The 14618-nt window shown below is 40.2% G+C and overlaps 1 pseudogene; it reads right to left on the bottom strand.

Annotated features, from left to right (window-relative positions):
• Positions 1-3011: 3011 nt before the first annotated feature.
• Positions 3012-12773, bottom strand: LOC116388250 (stonustoxin subunit beta-like; annotated as a pseudogene).
• Between the last annotated feature and the right edge of the window lie 1845 nt (positions 12774-14618).

Genomic DNA, 14618 nt, shown 5'->3' with positions numbered 1-14618 from the left:
TTTCACAATATTTTCCTAGACCTAACTAAGTAGCTTTGTTGCCTCAACCTAACTGAGTTTCCTGTGAAGACGGAAGTTTATTTTGAAAAGGCAGGCGGGATCGCTGATGAGCAGAAGTGTTTGTGCAACCAGTCTATCAAATGTATAAAAAATATTTCATGAAAAACATATGTACACTGATATCAATGGTTTGTGTACATCTGCCATTGTCCTTTTATACCCCATCTACCAGCATCAAAAATAAAGTAGTAAAGCGCGCCTTTTGCTTGGTTTGATTGGCTGCCTGGGCCAAGTGAAATGGATGAGCAATTGGGGCTGAAAGGTTGAGAATTTTTTAACATCTTTGCTCACCAAAAAAACCACTAGAAAAACATAGTGCAAGAGAGGAGCTCACGCCAGGCATACATCACACCATAGGAAAACCATGGTTTGGCGGAAACGTGTTTAAAGGACCACCACTGGAGGAGGAACCCCGTGTGGTCAGAACCTTCAGGACCCTGACCCTATCAGCCTACATTTAGATGCTAATCTGACCCCTATTGCTTCACCACAAACACAACAGCTAATGTCTAACGCTGTGTTCACACCAAACGCGACGCGAATTATTTGCGCAATTAGATTACATACAAAGTCTATGCACAGACGCGATGAGACTAGCGCGGCGCGAATTTGCGATGGCGCGGCGCGATGGACGCGAATTTGAGGCGCGATGGACGTAAATTTGCGTCCATCGCCCCAAACGCGTGAGTTGAAATTTTTCAACTTCGCCGAAATATTCGTTACGCCCCGGCGCAATAGCCTATCAGCGTTGAGTTGTTCCCCCCGTCATCACTGACTTCCTGCCGTTGTTGAATCAGGAAATAAATACTGTAGCCGTCTTTGTTCACCCAGAGCTCTACGATACCTCATATCAATAGAGACCGGACCAAACTATGTGTATAAATGTGTGTGTGTGTAAACCATATGGTACAAACAATGAATAGACGCTGCCGTATTTATGTCTACATGACGTTAGTCTGAGTGTTGGTGGAGCTGCTACAATGTTAGCATAGCCTAGCACCGATCCATCCGCTCCATTGAGAAGACAAGTAGCCTACAAATCGGCATCATTACGTAGTTATTTCGGAGTCCCTTTTTGTCGGGGAAGACAAGTACAAATCGGCATCATTACGTAGTTATTTCGGAGGCCCTTTTTGTCGGTTTATTGCCGTTAAATCACAGCCAGATCAGTTTATTTGGGGCTCATACAGCTGTAGTAAACAGCGACTTGTGTGGCTTGCTAGGCACAGTGAATACAGCTCGATAAAATCCACGGAGCTCCTCTGGACAATATTATGAACCCAGACATGACGGCGTTTAGTTTCCCGGGATATCTGTGACTTCCACAACACGTACTAAGCAGAACTAGAGGTTATTTTTTCCATGGTTAATGGCGGACAGTTGAACGGCTTTCAGGGCGATAAGCCCCGCCCCCTCTCCAGCGCGATTCGCGCGAATGTACACAAATGGTCCCCGGCGAGACCTGCGGCGCGATGAATTCGCGTTTGGTGTGAACACGGCATAAGTCCTGTAATCACATGAACACCAAGCATGATAAACCAGCAGAGCATCAAAACTATCTAAGCCAACCAAGTTAGTGAATCACATCAGACTGAAGAACAGCATTTAAGCTCAGCTTGTAGCAGGTCTGTTATTCATATTCATATCAATCAGTCAGTGCTGTCAGCCTATCCCAGGAGAAGAGCTCTCTGACCTCATGGACACTACGCAGACACCCTCAGAGACCAGCAACACTGGACTTTGGTGGGAATGTACAAAATACAAACCAGTTTTATTTGGTTTATACAATAAAAAGATCAAAGGTTACAGAAACTGATGAAGTAAAAAGTAAATAAAATAAAAGATAAAATGTGAAAAACCTCAAAAGTTCAGATCACTAATAAGCCTCGTCAAAAAGACCAAACCAGAAGCCTGAAAAGAATCCTAAAACAGCCAAGTGGTGATTCTTTGTTGTGTCCTCCTATTTCTACCTTTTTACTTGGAGCATCTTTAACCTCCTGGTCCATATATGGTCACAACTAAACATTAGTACATCATTGATGAAGCTGTTTACGTAGTCTTACAGTTCATGACAGACTTCTTTAAGTTAACTCTTATTTCTAAGGTTCCTGTCTGGTTTTCCTGGTGGAACATCAGTCAGGATGTCTCCTAAACAGTTAGCATGGTTACAGCATGTGACCTTACATCCTGTTTCCTAAGCTGACTCTGACAGAGATCAGAGTATGTTAAACCAAGATGATCTCATTTACTCGTCTTAACCATTGGTGATTATAAAAGCATATATGATCACACATGAATACATGAATGAACATCACTGAAACATCATCATTAAATGAACACATGATCAGTAAGAATACAAATCAACGAATGAAAAGTTAAATCATGACACATTCTGAATTATAATATATTTTCATTGAATAAACAGCTGAGTTGGTTCTTGATCAGTAGTTTGGTTCAAACTTCTTTTGTCTCTTTTGATTTGTTTCTATGAGTTTCATCAAACTAGCACACAGTCAGTGATGAATGAAGTACAAGTGAACAATAAAATGTGAAGAATGAAGCTGGATTTAACAAATCCTTCATTTTATACAGTATTGTGATGGATTTGGACATTTCTGCTTTGACATGGTGTTTATGTGCTTTATTATCTAGAATCATCCAAAACTTTGATTTCTTTTTATTTCAACATCACTTCTCAAAGTTTGTTCATTTGTTACAAGATGATCAAAGATGATGAATTTAGTTTGTTCAAATCAAAACAACTCTTCACAACTTGTGATTCTTTTCCCATAGATGCTGAATTTGTTCCAGAAAGACTCTTGTTTGACATTCGGAGGTTTTTCTTCACACAAACAAATGTTTCAAGACAACAAAGTTCAGTTTTCTACACAAAGTAAAAGATGTTTCACAGCTTCTCTCAGACAACACATCATTTCAGGTCATTACATGGACCTCACTCAGCTCTTTCAGACATCCATTTGCAACACCACAAGTCCCAGAGAGCTCTCAACCCCCCAGAGTCCAGACCAGCTCAGGTAACCCTCACCTGCTCAAACTGCATTTACAACCACTGAGAGATCAGGTTGGTACGAACTAACATCAGCTGTGTATGATCCTGTACACACTGAACTATCTGGTCAGCAGAGAGAACGTTTCTCTAGCAGGAGGAGACTCTCCCTCCTACACAGAACACAGAGACACTGAGGAACCAGACCTGGACCAGAACCCAAAGCCAGGATAAAGAGGTTCAGTGAATGTGGTGTTAAAGGTGTGGAGGTAGATCAGTGTGTCAAAGGAGACTCTGTAGAAGGACAGAGAGCCAGCAGGACAGTCCACATATACTGCTACTCTGCCAGAGGAGGAGGAGGTGATGGGTGTTTGTGTCTTATTGTGACAGACAGAGTAACCACCATCAGAGCACAACAGACTCCAGGACTGATCATTCCTTCCAAACAAACAGTCATTACTGTCTCCTCTCCTTCAGATTCCTCTGTAACTCACTGATATAGAAACTGTTCTTCTCCACTCGACCTCCCAGTAACAGCGACCAGCCAGACCAGTTCTACACAGCAGCTGAGGCCAGAAGTCAAATCTGTCTGGATGATCAGGATATGACTGATCCTCCTTCACATGTGTCACCTTCCTGTTGTTGTCAGACAGTTTGAGTTCTCTGTGTACTGTGTTTGTGTCGAGTGTGCGTTCACAAGAATCTGATGGAGAGAACAACACACAATACATCTGCAGTTATTAATCTATCATCTGTTTGATGATGACATCAGAGATGTGAATGAGTGATGTCACAGTTTGAAGATGCTTTGTTTTCATGAATCAAATTCAAAGCACACTTACACTTCCTCAGACCTGGTCTGAACCATCGGACTCCAGCAGGCTCCACCCTGAAAGGAGGAGGGGGGTCAGAGCAACATGGAAACATGGACATTACATCGCTCTCATACACAGAGCTTTGTTATTCATGTTCACATGGAGCACTTATTATTCATCAGCTCTTATTCTTTTACTTCACTGGAGCTTCTTCTGATTGGCCCATGACGACAGCTCATTATGTTCACTTATTCATGATATATTATTATCAGTAATATATTGACAATCATCATCCATTTCACACTCAGTTTCCTCTACCAGTCAGTCAGTAAATCAAATGTTTAAACCTGCATCAATTGATTTCTTTGTCCACTTGTGGTTCAGTGAAAACAAGCTGTAAACACAACATGTGACATATTATCAGCTTATAAAGTAGTTGTGTCGGTTCTGGGTCATGGTCGCATGTGCGTGAGTCGCACTGCATCGGCTGAGTCACTTTGTTAATAGAACCTCTAAAAGTTCAAACCAACGGATGTACCACCTTTAAACTAGTGAACAAGTAGCTGATTACCTGTGAAATCTGACATCTAAACCCAAAGTATGGCCGACCAAAGTCAAGTCTCCCTTCAGTCGCTCATCGACGCAATCAGCCAGTGTAAACCAGACTAAATGTCACGGCTTGATGCTTCTACTGAAGCCATGAATACGGCGCTGATATTCATTATTATCTATTATATATTATAATATAAGAGGTAAACACCAAACCACTGTAGTACAACAAAGAGTCAGCTGCAACCAAGACGACATTGAGGACTTAAAAACCTGCATCAGTCACATTGTAAAAGAAAAGAGCTGAAACAGAAGCTGGACTCAATGGAGAATTACAGCAGACGCTCCAACATCGGTATCGTTAAAGCTCCAGAAAAGGCAGAAGGCCGGGATGTCATTGGGTTTGTGCAGCAGCTGATCCTACACCTCTTGGGTCAGGAACACTTTCCTAATCCCCCGGTAATGGAGAGAGCTCACTCAGCCCCACACAGAGAAACCACAACACAAGGTCAACTGCGTACGCATACATGGAATCTGAAGATCTGAAGAACTGAGAACTGAGAATCCACACCTGGAACATCACAGGTGCCAATCACCCAATCAAAAAGATGAAAATACTGAAGGAGCTTCAAAAAGAGAGAGAGCAGATATTGCTTTACTACAGGAGACCCATTTAAGTAAGGAGGAGCATGATGAACTGAACAAAGACTGGGTAGGTCAGCTGTATTCTGATCTTATTCCACCAGAAGTAGAGGAGTTGTGATCATCATTAGGAAACAATTACCTTTTGTCATTGAGACAGTACAGTTTGACCCAAACGGGTGCTATGTATTAATTCATGGTCATCTATATGACCATGAATTAGTTAATTTAATATGATTCTATTTAGTGTATATACTGTGCATTTTTATTTACTTTATTTTCTTAAATTTAATAGGTCCTGCTCTGTTACTTTATTATATTGTATATATTGTGCATTTTCCATACTTAATATTCTTATTTTATTGTGTAACCTTGTTTGCTGCTGCCACAGACAAATTTCCCCTTGGGGATGAATAAAGTATATTTCTATTCTATTCTATTCTATATGGAGAAAATATTGTTATTCTGAATGTCTACGCCCACCTAACTCACCACCAAACTGTTTTACCAGGCTTGCTGAACTGACCTCTTCTTATACATCTCTAAATATCATTATTGGTGGAGATTGGAACTATATCTTGAATCTTAATTTAGATAGATCTAGATACTATTGTCAAGATAATGAATGAAATACGATGGGTAGATATATGGAGACTAAAAACCCCACAGTAAAATACTTTACATTCAAATCCCCATAACTCTTATTCTAGACTAGATTACTTCCTTATTCCACGTGCATTAGCATCCTCAGTTCTAAATTGTAGGATTGGCTCAATTCACATATCAGACCACGCCCCTTTAGTCTCATTTTAACTCTGCAAAGCCCGGTACACACCTATAGATGGCAATGCAATAAAGCCATTTTATCAGACCCAGAATTCTGAGACTACATCAGGAAAGAGCTTTCTGTGTTCTTGGACATTAATGACAATGGTTCTGTAAATCCCTCTATAATCTGGAAAACTATTAAAGTATATTTGAGAGGGTGAATTATTTAATTTTGTAGCAGAAAAAAAGAAGAAAATAATATCTGAACAGAAAAACCTAGAGGCAGAATTACTAAGTTATGAACAGATGCACAAACATCCAACTAAAGAAAACTACGAACAAATGAGTGTTGTGAGGGCTGCTCTTAATACTTTAACTCCCAACAAACTGAGAAAGTATTATTTTCTAAAAAACAAAGGTTGTAGGAATATGGGAACAAACCAGGATATTTACTCTCAAAGCTTTTAAGAAACCATAATAGTTATAACTCTGTCTCATGTCTGAAAACCTCAAGCGGAAACATTTGAAATCTGAGGAGATTAATGCTATATTTACTAAATATTACAAATCACTTTCTACATCAGAAATACAGTGGCTACGGAAAGTATTCAGACCCCTTTAAATTTTTCACTCTTTGTTTCATTGCAGCCATTTGCTAAAATCAAAAAAGTTCATTTTATTTCTCATTAATGTACACTCAGCACCCCATCTTGACAGAAAAAAACAGAAATGTAGAAATTTTTGCAAATTTATTAAAAAAGAAAAACTGAAATATCACATGGTCATAAGTATTCAGACCCTTTGCTGTGACACTCATATTTAACTCACATGCTGTCCATTTCTTCTGATCCTCCTTGAGATGGTTCTACTCCTTCATTGGAGTCCAGCTGTGTTTAATTAAACTGCTTGGACTTGATTAGGAAAGGCACACACCTGTCTATATAAGACCTTACAGCTCACAGTGCATGTCAGAGCAAATGAGAATCACGAGGTCGAAGGAACTGCCCAAGGAGCTCAGAGACAGAATTGTGGCAAGGCACAGATCTGGCCAAGGTTACAAAACAATTTCTGCAGCACTCAAGGTTCCTAAGAGCACAGTGGCCTCCATAATCCTGAAATGGAAGAAGTTTGGGACGACCAGAACTCTTCCTAGACCTGGCCGTCCAGCCAAACTGAGCAATCGTGGAAGAAGAGCCTTGGTGAGAGAGGTAAAGAAGAACCCAAAGATCACTGTGGCTGAGCTCCAAAGATGCAGTAGGGAGATGGGAGAAAGTTCCACAAAGTCAACTATCACTGCAGCCCTCCACCAGTCGGGGCTTTATGGCAGAGTGGCCCGACGGAAGCCTCTCCTCGGTACAAGACATATGAAAGCCCGCATAGAGTTTGCCAAAAAACACAAGAAGGACTCCCAGACTATGAGAAATAACATTCTCTGGTCTGATGAGACCAAGATTGAACTTTTTGGCGTTAATTCTAAGCGGTATGTGTGGAGAAAACCAGGCACTGCTCATCACCTGCCCAATACAATCCCAACAGTGAAACATGGTGGTGGCAGCATCATGCTATGGGGGTGTTTTTCAGCTGCAGGGACAGGACGACTGGTTGCAATTGAAGGAAAGATGAATGCGGCCAAGTACAGAGATATCCTGGAAGAAAACCTCTTCCAGAGTGCTCTGGACCTCAGAACCTCAGACTGGGCCGAAGGTTCACCTTTCCAACAAGACAATGACCCTAAGCACACAGCTAAAATAACAAAGGAGTGGCTTCGGAACAACTCTGTGACCATTCTTGACTGGCCCAGCCAGAGCCCTGACCTAAACCCAATTGAGCATCTCTGGAGAGACCTGAAAATGGCTGTCCACCAACGTTCACCATCCAACCTGACGGAACTGGAGAGGATCTGCAAGGAAGAATGGCAGAGGATCCCCAAATCCAAGTGTGAAAAACTTGTTGCATCATTCCCAAGAAGACTCATGGCTGTACTAGCTTCTACTCAATACTGAGCAAAGGGTCTGAATACTTATGACCATGTGATATTTCAGTTTTTCTTTTTTAATAAATTTGCAAAAAATTCTACATTTCTGTTTTTTTCTGTCAAGATGGGGTGCTGAGTGTACATTAATGAGAAATAAAATGAACTTTTTTGATTTTAGCAAATGGCTGCAATGAAACGGAGTGAAAAATTGACCCACTGTACATTAAAGTGACTCTCAAATAAACAGCTTTCTAGAACATTTAATTTAAACCTTCCACAAATGAATGAACAACAAGAGGCTTTGAATAAGTAAATTACATTTACAGAGATAGAGGAAGCTATAGACGACATCCCCTCTGGGAAAGATGGCTTTCCCCTAGAAATATATACACCGCTGAACAAGTGCCGTAAATACTGAAAAAGCTGTGCTGGTTAAAATAGAAGCGCTCCATCAAAATTTTATAATTCTCAATTATCTATTGGTTTTAGGTCCTGGGTCCAGATCCGGACCGCGGTCCGCCTGTTAGGGACCCCTGGCATATACAATTCAAAAATGTATCAGTGTCAGGTTATGTTCTTAAACATGTGCACTTTCCCCACTTGAGAATGATCGATGAGTCTACCCGAAGGATTCAAATTGGTTTTCACTCATTTTTCTTTTTCCAGCTTTTATTTTGGTAGGTTCAGCATAGTTCAATCACTAAGCTTTTAGTATAGTCACTTAGCGTAGGTAAAAAACTTTTAAATAGAAAAAACACAGAGAAAACAAACCCCATATTCAATATACAAATTAATGTAAACAGGCAAAGCATTCATGATGGTTTGAGTCATAAAGCACCAGTGCCACATTCTATAATCTAAATATGTTCTGATATATTTAAAAGCACATACAGCTAATGTTCACTGCTGCCATAACTTAACACCAGGCGTTAGAGCCAAATATGGTGTTGTAAATACAACTGTATTTCTCTGTGTGTACATTGGATGGCGCTGTATTCATGTCCTGGGCTCAGGTATATAGGTGCTGAAATTGCCGTGGTTGTCAGGTGTTTGACCCCGGAAGGGCAAAGGGTTTTGACCGCTAATACACTAATGTGGTGCATTTACTGTCGGCGGAAAGAATGGGACTTTTTGTACGTTGTTCCACAACAAAGTGAATAAATGAGCTATCTATCATCAAAAAAACTTGTCTGTGATGATGTACCTAATGCAAAGCACATCACAGGTAAGCTAGACGTACAACGAGCCCGTCAACCAGGTCACTTCAGAGGGAAAGAAACCTCAGGAGCTTACAGCCACAGGACTGGGCTTCTTTAACACCAGGTATTATATTATACTTCACTTCAACACCAGGCAATATATTATACTTCATTTCAGCACTATTAGTGACCAAAGTGAACCAGAATGTACTTATTATACCATCAACAAACAATTAAACCTCTTTAACTATCACCATTTACCGTACTTCCACCATCATATGAGTTACAACCAGATAGAAAACATTACGAACGATCATAAACAAAGAACGATATTGTACAACAAAGGGTTAAATTATCGCCTTATGTATATATGCTGCAGATCCCTGTGACGTAGTGCTAACCAAACTGGTGACGCAGTGATCTTCAGTCAGCTACAAAGTCTCTGTTGGTGCAGCTAAGTTCAGCTCTCTAACCGCTCTGTTTTTGGTCTCCAGCAACTCCTGAGGGAAATATCTGTCTCTTTAGCTGCTAAATGCTCCACTATATTCACCAGCTAGTCTCTAACTGAGTCTGTCTACTGTTTGCTGCTGAGCAGGTAGTAAACAGTGGCTTCATCACAGCTTGTTGGATGAAAACAGCTGCTGCTGGAAACACTGAGACTGAACCAAACAGGAAATGTGCTGCAGAACCAAAACTAGGAGCTAAAAGAAGCTAAAAAGCTCTGTAGAGCTGCAGAGATGGAGACAGTTCTCTGTGGGTTCATCACCACCACACGACTCTTCACCATTACACAGAGTCAGCTGATCTGTTTTCAATATAGAAGTATTGATTGTTGGATATTATGGTCCTGACAAGCGACCTCTTGTGTTTTTGTAATAATGACTGTTGTCTCTCAGAAGTAAAGGAGAAAGTAGCCTGAAATCACTACAACACCACAAACCCCCTGATTGGGGAGGTCGGGGGGGGGGGGGGGTTGTTGGATGTACAAAGCTGTTCACATCCTGTCTCCTAGCAACAGTCAGCACTGGTTTCTATTTTCTGTAATCTGGGGTGAAAATATTACAGTTCAACTCCATCTGCAGCCACAGAGCACTGCCTGTGTCCCCCTATAACTTTGGTCCAGTCATAAATAAACCTCTTTGGGCTCTGACACACCATGTCCACAATCAGCTGTTGGTTCTTCACTGAGCGTCTGTGGCCGACTGTCGCCTGTAGTTTCAACAAGTCGACTCTTATCAACCAGGGAACTGGCTCTCAGTGCAAAACAAACCAAAACCAGGTGTAGCGGCGTTCCATCTGTGTTGTTCATTATTAACCACTTTATCCCTAGCCCTATTTTTAGGCCTCTGCTCGAAAATGTAGAAAAACTATATGCTCCCGTGTCTAATGCATCTCTTCGGGTTTTTGCACCGGCTGCCGTCATGACGTCATTAAATCAAGAAAAAAAGGGAGTGTCAATCATTAACATAAATGCTTTTCAATATGTTTTACATATATTTAGTTCCTGCATAATGAGCATAATTCAGAAATTAAATGGTTAATAAGCCCGAAATTCCAATTAACTGATGTATACACTTCTGGCTCTTACACCAGGTAAAGCTGAAGTCCTTTAAAACAGAAAAACATTCCTATTGTGATGACTTATCAAGACGGTTTAAACAGATTGTTTGTCTTTTCACAATAATGTCTGGACTAAAGGGCAACACACACTGGTGGCAGATGACGAGCATCAAAACATCAAACTATTGTTTGATATGAGAGAAAGAGAACTTTCTCTCTCCTATTGTTTTGGACCCTAGCTTAGTCTCTGAGATTAGTTCCTCTGGTTCCAAAGTTCTGGTTACTTTTTTGGTGAAAAAGGGGTTCATGAAATCTGAAATCCTGATGAACAAATTCAAAGATTCAGAAAGTGAGAGGCTGTTTACACTGCATGGAGCTGATAGTTTAGAGACACATTTAAATCATTGAAGACAAAATAACTTAAACTGACTTGAGAGTATCCAGTTTACAGTGTGGACTCTCCAGTCCAGCAGACAACAGCTTCACTCCTGAGTCTCCTGGATGATTGTAGCTGAGGTCCAGCTCTCTCAGACTAGAGGACTGGGAGCTGAGAACTGAGGACAGAGCTTGACAACTTCTCTCTGAGAGGTTACAGCCTTTCAGTCTGAAGAGACAACAAACAACAACAAGAAAAATGACATTTGTGTTAAAATTAAATCCTCTTTGATGATGGGTCTGGACTAAAGTACAATCCGAAAGAACAAAGATCATTTGTTCAGTGAAAGTGGATAAAACTCTTTCTGTTCTGCTATAAACAAGATTAAATTTAAGTTAATTGTTCTCTACTGTAAACTGGAAGTACTGTAGTATCAATATCAGGATGAGGGGTGGATATTTAATGTTCATTAGTGTTAAATACAAAGTTTGACTTTTCTGTTGTCTTCCTGACTCGAGAGATTGAGAGAGAGAACAAAGTGAGTGAAAAAGAGAAATTAGACTTCATATTCCGATTTCATGTCGGTTACGTTCTAAAGCTAAAATGAACAGCCATCAAACTCTAAGCAGATCGTCACTGTAGAGACAGACATTCAAGTTTTCAGTCTCTTTTCCACCTCTGCTTTTCTCCTTTTCATTCATTAATTATATCAAACATAACATCAAAAAACATAAATAAGAGGAACAACAGGATGACCCTGTGATGTTTTATTGTGAATAAAAACTGTTTCAAATGCTGTCATTCTTTTTTAATCCACTGTGGATCAAATTTGTCTGTTCTACAAGGTTCGACGTGATGGAAACACAAATTCACAGAAATGACTTCTGGACCCTAGTTTAGTCTTTGAGATTAGTTCTTCTGGTTCCATAGTTCTGTTTAATTTCCTGGTTAAAAAGAGATTCATGAAATCTGAAATCCTGATGAACAAATTCAAAGATTCAGAAAGAGAGAGGCTGTTTACACTGCATGGATCTGATCATTTAGAGACATATTTAAATCATTGAAGACAAACTAACTTCAGCTGACCTGAGAGTTTCCAGTTCACAGTGTGGACTCTCCAGTCCAACAGACAGCAGTGTCACTCCTGAATCCTGCAAGTTGTTGTTACTAAGGTCCAGCTCTCTCAGACTAGAGGACTGGGAGCAGAGAACTGAGGACAGAGTTTCACAGCTTCTCTCTGAGAGGTCACAGTCACTCAGTCTGAAGACACAATGATGAAGAAAAAATAAGCAATAAGTAGAAAAGATAACACCATATTTATTATTCTTTGATTGCTGGGTAACCATCATCACCTCGGAGTTACAGCATTATATTGATGAACAGTAGAGCTGCATTCACATGCTCTGACTGTCATGAAGACACAAGACAGACATTTAGCTGAAACGTGCTGAAACATTTTATTCATGTTGCACAGCAGTGGAACGTTTCACATACAGTCACACACTGAGCACAGATAGTGAAGAGATAGAACTGCTACTGTGTAAAGGGAATACTGCTGTTACAAAGCACCTGATGTGTTTAAAGTGTTTAAACCAAATGTTATTGCACTTTTGTTCATATAGCAGTACTTTAAAATAAAAGTGCGCAATACACTACTTTTGAATTCATTATTGAACTTTGCCATAACAATGCGATTAATCGCAAAAAATCCATGCGATTAATCGTGATTAAAAATTTTAATCGTTGCCCAGAACTAAAAAAAACATATCCTGATGAAAAGAAGCAAAAAGACACAAGTGGCTCCTGCGTTCCACTTTTCCATATTTTGATGTGATAAACTACGTGTGTGGGCATCGACCCGTCGAACACAGCCGACGTGTGATTCACTGGCCTCAGTGATGAGGATGAGGTTTACGTCAATCGAATGCACGGCTGCATGTAAATGAGAATATTAGTGGAATATTAATTTTCAGTAGCAATGAAACAACCTATTATGAATATTATCTTTTTCAAAGTATTGGCAAAAGACAGAATTTGTTGTTGGATGTAAACGTAGTTAATATTTAAAACTATCACATCTTTGACTTGGAGCATGGGTGCCAGACATAGACAATGTTTTTTATAGTTAGGTACCAGTCAACTCTATTAATTAAGGACCCATGTCTTCAGTACATGACCCTTTGATTACCAATCTCAAACAACCAGATATTTCATAAGCACTAGCAGACAACAAAAAACAAAGCACAAAACGATTTGCAGTTCCCCACAGCGTATTATACATTCAGTACTTTTAAACCCTTAATAAATGAGTCTTTATCTCAGTTCAACACAGCAAGAGTCTCAACAAACCTTGTTACCAACGAAGGCTAGGATATATAAGGACGACCTTCCAATAAGGACGACCTTCCAACAGGCAACTCTTTTAACTACCGACTACTGACTTCACCAAAGTGCTTTCTGCCACCAGACCTCTGCAGCAAGTTAAAGATATTGTGTTTTGTCATGATTGATTATAATGAAAACAACACTGTAATTAATGCACAACCAATTCTGTATCATAACTAAGGATCAGAACAGCTAGCTCATTGTTTCATAAGGTTTTAATTACTTACACTGCGTCATAAGAACGGCGTCCATCTTTGAAGTCAATCATATGACCATTAGACCGATCACTCTTCATGGACACACAGCTGGGTACAGGAGACTTTTCTCTCTGCTGCTGTGAACTGATAAAAACACCGACATTTACTGAATATACAATCTTCATTTCTCTGCTTTAACTGGTTTTATTGGATGGTAAAAGTTATTTCATTTCAATTAAAGTATGTCTTTGAAACACGTCTTGCTTATGTTTATTCAACATGGGATACTTGTTTGTATTTCGTGCAGCTTTTTTTGAACCAGTTTGTTGTTAGTCAGATGTCTGAAGACTTAAGACTGTTAACCTGTCACATCACTCATGTATGTGGTTTGGTCCACTCCTGTCTGATAAACTAACATCCATGTTCTCCTACACGGCTTCTCTAAACTGGCTCCCAGCCTCAGCTCACATCAGCTCCAGACTCTGGTGCTGGTCTACGGGGAAGTGAAGGGAACTGGTCCTTCCTAATTAGGAGCCATGTTCAAACCCTACACTCATCCTCTACCTCTGGACATTGGCCGCCCTGTCCCTCAGAGGACTCTGTGGTCTCTCATCTCCATCATCACTCTGTTCTGTTCTGGTCCCACAGTAGTGGAGTGAAGTACTGAAGTCAGGACAGCAGAGTCACTGACCATCTTCACCACCATCTGAGAGCCATCTGTCACACGACACATTCATACACCTGACGTACATCTCATGTCTTTAACATATTAAAACGTAGCTCTCCAACACACTTTCACTTGTTTATTTGAGAAGGATGTACTTTCATGTTCTTATGACATGTACCTGAAGTTCTGGTTCAGTTTGACTGCTCTGATTGTAAATCACTGTGGACTGTAATGAACTCTGTCCCACATTGGTTGTCTGAACTCAAACACACTGTCCTGGTTGTAGTTTGGACACATATTAGGTAATAAACCACTTCCTGTTTCATCCAGGAAGTGACTGATCACTGATGTAGTTTTGGTTTACTACTTCTCGTTACTTTTCAGAAAGCAGGAGAAATAGCATTATCATCACCTGTCC

Source organism: Anarrhichthys ocellatus, unplaced genomic scaffold, assembly GCF_004355925.1.
Source record: "Anarrhichthys ocellatus isolate YVR2014 unplaced genomic scaffold, GSC_Weel_1.0 scaffold16, whole genome shotgun sequence".
In the NCBI taxonomy this organism is placed as follows: domain Eukaryota; kingdom Metazoa; phylum Chordata; class Actinopteri; order Perciformes; family Anarhichadidae; genus Anarrhichthys; species Anarrhichthys ocellatus.
Note: the sequence above shows the minus strand (reverse complement) of the source record. Positions and strands in the feature narration are given on the sequence as shown.